This window comes from Tupaia chinensis, unplaced genomic scaffold, assembly GCF_000334495.1.
Source record: "Tupaia chinensis unplaced genomic scaffold, TupChi_1.0 Scaffold000165_2, whole genome shotgun sequence".
NCBI classification, from domain to species: Eukaryota; Metazoa; Chordata; class Mammalia; order Scandentia; family Tupaiidae; genus Tupaia; species Tupaia belangeri.
Window position 1 is genome coordinate 3,839,206 of NW_006159640.1, and position 758 is coordinate 3,839,963.

Consider the following 758-nt stretch of genomic DNA (forward strand, 5'->3'; position numbering starts at 1 on the left):
AAAAAAAAAAAAAAAAAAAGAACAGACACAAAATGAAAAGTTGGGGTCATCAGGTGGTGTGGTGGTTAAGGTACTGAACTCCCACATGGCCAACTGTAGTTTGAATCCCAGACCTGGTGGCTTGGTTTTTCACTTTCTCTCTCTCTGGTGAGTGCACGTACCCTATTACAAAACTTTTTTTTAATTTCAATTTATTTATTTGCATTCATTCACTGTACATCATTACAGCATACAAAATGAGATTTTCCATCCAGAGTACACCGTATATTGTCTCAATCAAGCACATCAACAAACATGTTATTGTCAGCAAATGATCTTCCATTTCTTGTTTTCTGTATGCTTAGCTTTTATTCCCCCCATCCTTGATTCTCTATCTCTTACCCTCTGCCATCTCCCACTCTCCTCCCACACTGTCTCTGGTATCTATGTTTGCTTTCTATACTGTGTTTCCCCCACATTTTATTGAATTACTAAATATGTTAATTAATCTACATATTTTCATAGCGAACACAGCTGATATATACGTTTCCATGAACACAAGTTTAACTTTAGGCATCCTATAAAGTAGCACCTAGCTAGGGCTATATATCTTACTGCAGCAATCAAATAGATACTTTTTTTCTGAAACGTTTTTTAACTTAATTTACATTCTTTCCCTCAGCATCATCACAGCATACAAAATGTGATTTCCCATCCAGAATATACTGCATAGTGACTTAATCATGCATATTATTATCAAAAATTTTCCATTTCTAGTT